This window comes from Micromys minutus (genome assembly GCF_963924665.1).
Source record: "Micromys minutus genome assembly, chromosome: 5".
Taxonomy (NCBI): domain Eukaryota; kingdom Metazoa; phylum Chordata; class Mammalia; order Rodentia; family Muridae; genus Micromys; species Micromys minutus.
In genome coordinates, this window is record NC_137974.1 from 76093385 (window position 1) to 76105018 (window position 11634).

Sequence of the window (11634 nt, forward strand, 5' to 3'; positions counted from 1 at the left end):
TTCTTAAATCTGTTTTTATTGTTTTTCTTTCTCCTTCAACTACCACTGTTGATAGCTTCATATAGTAGTCTGGATCATTATTGCTGGCTTCTAAGAACTTGTGAAACATCAGGAACCTTCTGGTTTTGAAAGTCCCCGTTGGAAAGACAGGTGCTAGTCTGATGGACTTGCCTTTATATGTGACTTTTCTGCCAAGTTCAATGTCCTTTCTTTGTTCTGTACATTAATGTTTTGATTATTTTGTGATGTGGTGAATTTCTTCCCTTTTTCTTTTCTTTTCTTTTCTCTCTCTCTCTCTCTCTCTCTCTCTCTCTCTCTCTAACAGAACAGCAAACACCTTTATTACATGAGCTACAAATGATGGTTTATTTGCCTTTCCAGGCTTTGATCTTTCGCAGATAGAATTCCAGCTCCTTGACTTCGAGAACGTAGCTGTCTGCTCTGCCATGCTGGGCTGGTCTTGAGGCTATGCAGGTGACAAACCCATCCTGCTGGAACTGCTCCTTCTTCTAGAAGACTGCTGATCTTGGCATTCTTTTTCCTTTCATCATAGTTCTTTTGAGTCTTCTTTGATCGTTTTTTGTTTAAAATCTCCACCTCCTCAGGAGTGACTTTGGCCCCCTTCTTGCACACCAGGGGCAGTGCATAGTGGGACACATACCACTGTCAGTGCTGCGTGCTGTCAGTAAGCACAATGCAGTTCTTCACCAGGGTCTTGGTGCTGTGGATGCCTTGCAGACAGCATCAATGATCCTTGTTTTGTAAGTACAACACTCAGAGCCCCAGGAAAAGTTTCCCACATCCAATCTCAGAGCCCGGTACTTCTTAGTGCCTCCCTGAACTTGACGTGTGTGTATGTGGTGAGGGCCAATCTTAGTGTTGGCAGCAGGCAGTCTCACTCATACTTCCGCTTCCTGTGGTAGTTGTCCCGGGAGATGGTCACTGCTCGGTGCTGGTTAGAAAGAGCATGGTGAATTTCTTTCCTTCTTTTTTTTTAGTCCAATCTATCTAGTACTCGGTATGCATCTTGAAACTTGAGAGACATGCCTTTTCCTTGGATTAGGGAAGTTCTCTTTTATAATATTGTTGAAAATATTTTTTGGTGCACTTGACCAGGGTCTCTTCTCCTCTTCAATACTTATGTTCTATAGGTTCTTATATCGTTCCAGAGACCTTGTGTGTTCTTGTTGTTTGTTTGTATTTGGTTTTGATTTAACGTCATCTCTGATGAGGTGATCCCATTCCTCCATCTTGTCTTCAAGACCTTGGATTTTCTTTCCCACTTGATCCAGTCGATTGACGAGACCTTTCTGATCATTCTATTTGATTTTCTAGATTATCCTAGATTTCTTAGATTTTTAAAATTTGTTTCAGTTTGGGTTTTATTTGAAGATTCTGTGTATTAAAACCTATTTTCATATCCTGAGTTTGTTTTCTTTATTTTCCTCAACTGTATACTTCTTTATATACTTCATCCTGGAACCTATATACATTCTCTTCGAGTTCCTTTAAAATATTTATAGTTGCTATCTTGAAATCACTGTATTGTACATCAACTAGGTGGCTTTTCTCACTGAGTATTACGAGTTACTAGTTTCTGGAGGATAATATTGTCCAGGTTATTTATGTTGTTGGTGCTTTTGCGACATTATCTAGGCATCTGGAGTTGGGTAAGTGGTGGTGTGCCTTGGTATGGACATGGAGTCTGACCTGTTTTGAGTAGATGTTTGTATTTTTGTTTGCTGTTACTCCTTAACTGAATGGGCAACTGAGAGGTGCTTAGCATGTCAGTCTTGGGCAGCTCTCTGTTGATGTGTTAATGGGATTTCAGAAGTGGTCTCGGATAGGTTAAGAATAGGTGTAACTTCTTTTTTTAAAAAATAATTTATATAATGCATGTGAGTACACTTTATCTGTTTTCAGACACACCAGAAGAGGGCATCGGATCCCATTACAGATGGTTGTGAGCCACCATGTGGTTGCTGGGAATTGAACTCAGGACCTCTGGAAGAGCAGTCAGGGCTTTTAACCACTGAGCCATTTTCTAGCTAAAAGATGCTTGCTCCAATCGTTAGAAGTCTCTGGAGGTTTCCCTGGTTTCTACAAGGTGGCCTTTGGGTGACCGAGGCTGGGGTCACACGTGGGAGTGGGTGGAAATCATTGGAAGTGTGGAATAGGACACGATACCATCTTCAGGTGGATGTGAGTGAGGTGGAAATTAGGCTGGAATCTTCTTACTACAGTTGGAAGCGTGGGATAGCGTGATCTCTCCTAGTGTCCTGGTGGATGGATGGCTGGTGAGTGGGTACATTGGCTGTAGGAGTTCCTACTTGGGGTCTGGCTCACATGACCCACACAGTCCCCAGGAGCAGGAGTGGGAAGAGTGACTGATCGGTGATTAAAGATCTCTGAGGGGATGGATCCCTAATCAAGGGCTGGCTCACAGGATGCCATGTGGTCCCTTGGTAGCGTGGTGAGTGGGGAGACTGGAGGAAAGGCTGGAAGACTAGCTCTTTGGGGGGGGGGGTTCCTGCTGGTGATCAGGTTTACAGGATTACCTCAAGGCCTTCAGGAAGCAGTGTAGAGGATGATAAACCTATTATTTCTAACAGAGGGTTTTATATCAGTGCACTGAATTTTTATTTTAGGAATTTTAACAAAATTTTATGTATTATACATACATATGTATATATATTATCATGTATGTGTGTTTATATAGTGTGTGTATATTTTTATAATCTCTAACTTTATTCTCCACTTTTATGACTTATTTTACTTTCTGCAGTGTGCTTACACATCCTGATTTGGCCTTCTAGTTTGGAAAAGCCTAATCATTTTACCCTAGGATTAAACCTTATTTTGCCATACATAATCCCTTTTTTTTCTTTTTTTTTTTTTTTACATCACAAAACAAAACAGGGCCTCCTGGGCTATATAACAAAGGCGTTTTCTTTCCTTTTTTCCTTACTGCTTTATTTAAAAAAAAAAAAGAGGGATACATTTACAAATTTTAAAGGCATTTTGGCATAACACTATATGAATATTTTTGTCAGTACTTAATTCTTTTAGAGGTTTGATAGCATGCATAGAAATCCCACTAGTTACCATAAGCATGAAGCATATGTAGGACAGAATATAACATGGAAACAGATTTCTTGTTGGGTATAGATTAAGCATAATAATCTGTGAATACCAAAAATTGCCACAAGATAAAACATCTTAGCTCTTGGATTATTAATGATTTGAGGTCCAGGTATACCACACTTTGAGAGGGTGCTATACATTTATTTTTTTCCCTAAGAAGGACTGAGGCTTTTTTTTTTTTTTTTTTTTGTCCTTTGTTTTTCTTGAGCTTCATATAGTCTGTGAGTTGTTTCTGGGGTGTTCAGAGCTTTCTGGGGTTAGTATCCAATTATCAGTGACTGCATATTATGTCTGTTCTTTTGTGACTGGGTTACCTCACTCAGGATGATATTCTCTAGATGCATCCATTTTCTTAGGAATTTCATAAAGTCATTGTTTCTGATAGCTGAGTAGTACTTTATTGTGTAAATATACCACAATTTTTGTATCCATTCATCTACTGAAGGACATCTGGGTTCTTTCCAGCTTCTGGCTGTTATAAATAGAGCTGCTATGAACATTGTGGTGCATGCGTCTTTGTTGCCATACATAATTCTTACCTTGAAAAGCCTTTTATTGCAACATTCCTTACCAAATATACATCTTCATACTTAAATTTTCCCTACTTGCTGTTATCCCTTTATTTCATTTCCTTTATAATTTTATAATATCATAACAAAGCAACATAACAAACTTATCAAATTATTTAAAATAAAACTTGAGCTGAAATTACATTTGTAACCTAGTATAACAAACTAAGGTTACCTGACCACGCATTCTTAATTACAAGGTTACATCCGTTGCCAGTCCAGGCAGACTTCATTGTTGCTTGAATTTCTTCAAAATGCCTTTTTTTTTTAAATTAACTTTTCTTTATTTTCTAAATTTTCTTCTGGCTTCGCATGACTTTGGGAGTTACAGAATGTAACGCTCCACAAAGAGCAGACCAAGATTTCAAACCTTCCAGCAACCTTGAACAGTAAAACTGTATCTGTATAGGCAAAGGCAGAAGATAAGATAGAGAGAGCAAACCTGTGCATGCTAACCCTGCAATCACACTTTCTGATACAAAAAAAGAGCTGGGACAGAGGATAAATTATTTGGTTTTGAGTAGAAGAGTCAAAGAGGAGAAAAGAAAACATGTCTAGCCCTGTTGACTGGGCAAGACACTCATTGTTTGGGCCAGAGGTGACAGACAGGCTGGATCCAGAGCATTTATATTGGAACAGTTCAGACATGAGAAGAAGAGGTCCTGGACCTGAATGGTGCTGAGGTCTCTGTAAGACCAGGTTACACATTATTTCCTTCACCAAATAATTTTTCAACTGTTTATTTTGTTTTATTTTTAACTGCACCTTTTCCCTTTTGTCCCCCTCCCCAAAACCCTACTATACACCTGAATGCACCCCACCCTACCCCCAATCCTTTTTGAGATTATGGTCTCTTTCTTTGTTACTGTTACAGGGACAGGTTAATATAGAAACACAACCTATTCAGTTCATTCAGTTACTGGTGTATATCTATCTGTAGGGCTGACCACTTGGAATTGGATAGCAAACAAAGGGGCTCATTTCTGCATACAACAATTTGTGCTGCTGTCAGCACTCCTCAGCTGAATATAGATCTTCTTCTATGGGTGGGGCTTCAAGAGAGTTTCCCCTTCCATGTTAGCATTGGTCCTGTAAGTTTTAGGTCTTTTGATTTTGGCAGTCATATTGTTGGTCGTGGGTGGAGCTTCCCGGTCATTGTTTCCATAGAAACAACCTCACAGATTTCCTGGATTTCCATCTCTTACAACTTTCCACCCCATCTTCCATGATGTTCCCTCAGTGCTGGAATCGTGTTGTAGATGCTCTGTGGTTGAGAGCACTTGTTGCTCTTGTAGAAAACCTGCATTTGGTTTTCAACATCCACATGGTGGTTTATAGCCATTTGTAACTCCCTCCACTTCTGGGATATCTGACATTCTCTTGTGATCTCTACAGACACCAGGCATACACACGGTACATATACATACATGCAAACAAACACTGAAAACTCATAAAATGAAAATAAATAAATCTATTTTTATTTTAAAAAAGTATATATCTAAACCCTAAACTAGGCATGGTGGCACATGCCAGCAATCCCAGCCTTTGGGAGTGAGGTGGGAAGATAATTTGTTCAAAACCAGCCTCAGATTTGTCATAAATCTACACCAGCCTGGCTCACTTGGGACTCTGCTGAAGGAAAACAAAGTCATCCATTTGACAAAATTCCTTTCAAGAATTATAGAAAATTAATATTTTCTTGTGTAGACAAAAATACAATGTGTTGTTAGTAAACCAGACACACATTAGAGTGTCAGATCAGTCTATGTATAGACTCACAGCACTCATAAAGGTACCTATGTCATTCTTGTTTTCTTTACTTATTTCTGCATGTTTACATGTGTACAATGGTGCATACATGGAGGTCTAGAGACTCCAAAGGGAACCAGTTCTCTCCTTCTACCATGAATCCTCAGGGGTTGAGTTATCCGTTCAAACATATTCCCTAATTCATAACCATGTCATTTTCATCTTTTAAAGATGTATTTTTATTTATGTGTCAGCCATATGTTTGCAGGTATACTGTTAGAGGCCAGAAGAGGGTGTCTGGAGCTGGAGTTACAAGAAACCATGAGCTGCAGTACATTACAGGTGCTGGGGAGCTCCAGTCTCTGTGAAGATTAGGAAGTAGCCTTAACCATTGAGCATTTCTCCAGCCCCATAATTTCAGCGATAGCTTAATGAATATTTTCCTTCTAATTTATAAGTCAATTTTATAAAATGTGTATACAATGCATACACACACATGTAAGATATAGAGATGTTATATATGTGTAATGTTTTTGCCAATAGTAGTAAAATTGAGAAAAAATTATATTTGGGCTAATGAGAGAACTGGTATTAAATTTATTATTACAATAATATATTATTGGTTTTGTAAACAGGGTGTTATGCATAACAATTATACCTTAGAAAAGGCAATAAAACTATATATATATATATATATATATATATATATATAAAACAGTTCTTTATATGAGTGGGAATAAGCTATTAAAAATGTAAAGCTGATTCATTTGGCAAATCATATAGCAAACATTTTAAAAGCAAAAGAGTGAAAAGACCATTAAATTAAAATGCTACGTGAGAAAACCCTGACAATAAAAAGAAAAGAAGAAAGAGAGAAATGGGGAGCAAAGACACGACACATTCATAAACAAACAAACAACATACAGCTATAAACCCCACCATAGTGACGACGACAGTAAATGTGATATCAGTGACATCGGAAAAGGGCAGAAGAGATCCAGGAAATACTTGGAGATGAAGGAAAAGACACAGTACATCGTAAGTGATGGCATCAGCCGACGGAGTGCTTTATAGATGAAACCCATTTCTATCCATAAATGCCTCGATCTCAGAGCACAGAGCAGAGCCTGTCTGGGCTGGCTTCAGCTTGCCTCTCTACGACACCGTACCCCACAGATACTGCGTTTTCCATGAGTTGATTTATTCACAAATACTTTCTTAGCTGAAATATTTTTTGATGAAATACAAAAGACCCAAAACCAATAAACTAGGCATAATCTCTAAATTCTTGGAGGAAAAGAGGTAACCTAAGCCAAACAGAAAGCACAAAAGAGCCGAAGAGTAGGGCAGGGCTACTGAGGCAGTACGGAAAAACCAACGGCATGATCCCAAAACCATCGTCTAGGTTTTTCTTTCACCTCCCATCAAAGAAGCATCTTGGGCAACAGTGGAGACCATTGCAGAGCTCCGTAAATGGTGAAAGGCACAGAATACGTGCTTATGGGGTGCCCAAGCCTTGTTGATACATCTTCAATGCGACCCCTGCACCGAAGGCTCACAGAAAATCACGGAAGAGGGCGTGGAAAGACTATAAGGGTTGAGGAGCAGGATGTCTGCTACTTGACAGCATCTTCTCGACCTGACTGAAAAACTACACCCATAAAATCACAACATGGTTGTCTGAACGTATTTACCTAATTACAATACAAGCGGGCATGCCTATATGGACAGGAGAAATTTCACAGGTCTTATCTTTAGATGAAGATCTATAGGCAGCCAGTGGCTGCTAAGAAACGGAGAATCTGTTTTCTCTGTGAACAAGCTTGAACTGCCATGTAGGTTATCCAGTGTCAAAGGGCCCTGCACACATATACAAATGAGCAATACTAAATGGACTAAAATAAGTATGTAGGTGTGTGTGTGTGTGTGTGTGTGTGTACACATGAACATGTGTAGGTGTTAACAATAAGAATTAAATTGGGGGGGGGCTAGAGAGATAGCTCAGTGGTTAAGAGCACTGACTGCTCTTCCAGAGAACCTGAGTTCAAATCCCAGCAACCACATGGTGGGTCACAACCATCTGTAATGGGATCTGCTGCCCTCTTCTGGTGTGTCTGAAGACAGCTACAGTGTACACACATATATATATAGATCTTGGTTAAGAGCACTGACTCTTCTTCCAGAGGTCCTGAGTTCAATTCCCAGCAACCACATGGTGGCTCACAACCATCTGGAACGGGATCAGATGCTCTCTTCTGGTGTGTCTGAAGACAGCTACAGTGTACTTACGTATAAAGAATAAATAAATATTTTTTTAAAAAATTAAATTGGAGGGGACTGTGAATTTGTGAGGCTGTGGGAAGGATCATGGGCGTACTCGGGGGAGGGGGGAAGGAAGAATGATGCAGAGCCTATGTATGAAGTTTTCAAAAGAGTAAAATAAATTGGAAACCAATAAATAGACAAACCTTTATTTAGCTAGACTGAAACAGAAGAGTGAAATGACCAGATGAGAAAGAAACAGGGTTCATTTATATTACCTTTACCAAAATGATTGTTAAGGGATGTATAGTGGATGGTTGTACACAAACAACTCAAATTAGATAAAATGGAAAAATTGTTGGAAAGCCAGAAACCACCATAAGCCCTGGGAGAGAAAGTAAGCATTCTGGGGAAGCTGGTGGACTACAAGTTCCTTTAGTGTGGGTGTCCAGATAACAAAGATAAACAAGGTAACAAAGGAGTCGGCTAAAAAAGAGACCAGAAAGAAGATCATCAGGGATCAAGAGAGAGGCCGATATAGCATGGCCACCTCCAGGAAGAATTACAAAGAGGACACAAACTAGCAAGTATCTTGCAGCTTCCTGGGAAAGGTGACCAGAAACAGCAAGGATTCAATAAGCCAGGTGGCCTTGGTGAAGACAGAAATTCCTAGCCATATTAGGAAGCCAGAGTTATCCAAAGACTTAAACCCAGTGTGTGGGTTTGTTCTCAGGAAAGCCACGTGCTACTCCCCAGATCACAGATTGCTATAGCCACGCAGAATTTTGAGAGAAGGCCTATTGTCTGAGACTAACTTATTCTGGGAACCTAAAAAAAGTGAACAGTCAAGTCAGGGAACCTTATTGCTTAATGTGGGTGCTGGGAACTGAACCTGGATCCTCTGCAAAAGTCCCCAGCACCGTGCTCTCTCTAGCCCTTAGGATTACTTTTCTGTACTTTACTTTCTTTTTTTCTTTGGCATGGAATAAATGCATTAGTCATTGATTCTGAGTCACTGATAATGCATCGTTGTCTCGTGAAGGACACGAAAGCACTTCCCTTTGGGATCATTTAACCAAGAGTGAGTCCAGACTTGGATTCTCTTTGGCATGGCCCTGTGTCTTTGTCCTTTGTCACATAAATTTGAATGTACGTCGGTCGGCATCTGTTTCTGTGTGTTCTGCATGTGTTTATGTACGTCTGTCCCTGTGTGTCTGTCCCGGACAAAGGCCTCTTCCTTCCTCCCCTCCTTCCTTCCCCTCCCCTCCCCTTTCCCCCTCCCCCCTCATTGTTCAGCATACAAGGTATCACACTGTGAAGAATGGGATACTCTACAGAGATCATTAACAGAGCTTTATAAGGGTTAAAGTCACTGGCTGCAACTGATTCCAACTAACTCTAAACATCATTGTTTATCAATAAATATTTACAAATGAACATTAATTTCAGGTTGCTTTCAAACTCTGTGTTTGCTGCTCTCTGCAAATGACACACACTCGATATTCTTGGTCTGGGGCATGCATTGAGGAAAAGATGGGAGGATTATTATATTCAGACGGCAACATACATGAAGAAGCAGTTAAGGCTACACCTTTCAAAACTCTGGAACAGAAGTTGAAGACCAATTCTTTCACCCTGTAATTTATTTATCTCATTTAGAGCGCATACTCTTCTTGCATGCCCAAGTGTGGTGACCAGCACCCAAACTGGGCAGCTCACAACTGTCTGTAATTCCAGCTTCAGACCCAGCACCTTTGTTCACAATGGGCACCTGCACGTCCATGCACCACAAGTAAAAGTCATAAAAGATATCTTTACAAAAAGATGATCCACACATAAAACTAAAAGAAATAGCTACACCGACAGTTGCCCAGATTTCAATGCAGAAACACAAGAAACATTAAACAAAACAAAACCAAAACCAAGGTAATGTTACCTCTCCAAAAGATCCTGATTCCTCAACGGCTGAATTCAAAGATATTTAAATAGGTAAGGTGTCAGATAAAGATTTCAAAAGTCCATGGGGGGGGGGGATGATGTTTTAAAATACATGAAAGGAAATAAAAGTTATCAAGTGAAACCACCAGGGGACCTTAAAGGGAAAGGCAGAAACAGAAAAAATAAAAAGATGTAATATGTATATAAAAGGCAGCACTATTGGAAATGTGGCTCGAGAAGCAGCTTAGATGGTAGAACATCCATGCAAAGCCCAACTTGCTATCCAGCACCACATAAACCTGGTGTGGGCCTCACCTGTATCCCCAGCCTGTGGGATGCAGATGCAGGAAGATCAGAAGTTCAAGGTCATCCTTGGATACACAGAAAGTTCAGAGACAGCTTGGGGTACATGAGAAACTTGTCTGAAAATAATGTAAAACCATGGAAAGTTTGGGAATGAGAAGCTCAATTAGTCAGACTTGATATAGTGTAAATAGGTCCAGCACACTGAACTAATCAGAAGGAGAAATGCCAAGGACTGAGGACACAGCTGAAGAAAACATCAGTGATGGTAGAAAAAATAGCTCAGAGTGACGTAGATCCTTCGAGCTCTCTGCCCAAGTAGCATAGACAGTGAGTGAGCTCGGGGTTGAGCAAGAGTTGCTGTTATATAAAATAAGGTAGGCAGGATAAACCCAACATCGACCTCTGGCTTCCTCTCAGGTTTACATGTACCACACATGTATGTATACACATAGGCACACCATGGACACATATACACAAACACATTTTTAAAAGCATGAGCACAATGTTCAAGAACACTGATGTGGTGACTAAGCCAAAACTAAGGATTTGCGGGAAGGAAGAAACTGAAATAACCCACGAAGACGTACGGAATCGGCTCAGTGAAATGGTGACAGAAAATCCCCCAAATTTAGGGTGTCAGCAGATGGCTTTGTCAGAAAAGGGCTGCTGACCAAGCATGGAGACCCGAGTTCAGATCCTAACACTCACAAGACAAGCTGAGAATGTCAGCACGCGCAGTTGGAGAGGCCGAGCTAGGTGGATTCCTGGAGTTTGTCTGCCAGTTCACAACAGTGAACTTCAGGCTCACTCAGAGACTCTGTCTCAGAGGATAAGATAGATGCAAAGTCACCGAGGAAGACACCCAACATCGGCCTATGACTTTGATGCACACACGGCATACACACACACACTAGAGAGAAGGGCAGGGGTGAAGGGACAGAGGGACGGAGAAATGGAGTTTTCTGTCTTAGAAAACAAAGAGAGTTTTCTAAGTCTAGAGGAGAAATTGTCATTCAGTACAGGAATTATTTAAAGGCCAAAGAACAGCCAGAGAAAAGTCTCTCAGTGACATGCTATACAAGGTGTCAAAAACACAAAGCAAAGAAATAATACGGACACAATATCAACTGTTTCATCATCAACCTTAAAGGCCAGGAAGACATGAAAAGTGTATTTGAAACCATCAAAATAAATAACGTCTAAGCAATATCTCTAAATTCAGCAACGCTGTAATACAGATGAAGAACTAATGAGTCAGCTCATGAACCTCGAGACAGCACTGCAGAATATTATACACAGAGGAAAAATGACAGATGAAAGTCTACATACCAAAGCACAGGAAAAGATTTTTGTGAAAGAAAGAATGAAAAGAGAAATATAATATAATAAACCAGAAAGCCCATAATACTAATAGGAAAGAACGTCAAGAACAAATAGTAACCCAATTCCTAATTGTTTGGATGAGAAATGCCCCTCCATAGGTTCGGGTCTTTTGAACACGTGGTCCTCACTGGATACTGTTTGGGAGGTGATACAATGTTGCTAGAGTAACTGTGTTCCTGCAGACTGGCTTTGGGAGTTCATGGCCTAGCCTCATACCCTGTACTAGTCCACGTGTCTTTAGTCTGAACTGTTCTGTCAAGCTTCTGGGGGCGTCCTCTCTTCC

General features: G+C 40.3%; 1 pseudogene across 1 annotated transcript; it reads right to left on the reverse strand.

The window, feature by feature from the left end:
• Positions 1-365: 365 nt before the first annotated feature.
• On the reverse strand, positions 366-3900 carry LOC308421195 (small ribosomal subunit protein eS8-like; annotated as a pseudogene). Its single transcript has 2 exons — positions 3889-3900; positions 366-952 (listed from the first exon to the last, which is right to left on the reverse strand). The product of its transcript is annotated as a small ribosomal subunit protein eS8-like (transcript).
• Positions 3901-11634: the final 7734 nt, after the last annotated feature.